Genomic DNA, 219 nt, shown 5'->3' on the forward strand with positions numbered 1-219 from the left:
ACACACACACACACACACACACACACACACACACACACACACACACTGTCATGGGGAGAAAAAAGGCAGCCAGAAAGTCACATTTTTGCGTCAGTTTGTGTTGTTTGATTAGACTGTCTTCAGAGAGCACAGCCCTGTGTGTTTCTAGCTTTAATTTGTATTGTGTTCCTGACCAGTGAAGTGCCTAGAGAGCTGCTATAGCACCAGAGGACACACCTG

This window comes from Microtus ochrogaster, chromosome 5 (assembly GCF_000317375.1).
Source record: "Microtus ochrogaster isolate Prairie Vole_2 chromosome 5, MicOch1.0, whole genome shotgun sequence".
Classification (NCBI taxonomy): Eukaryota; Metazoa; Chordata; class Mammalia; order Rodentia; family Cricetidae; genus Microtus; species Microtus ochrogaster.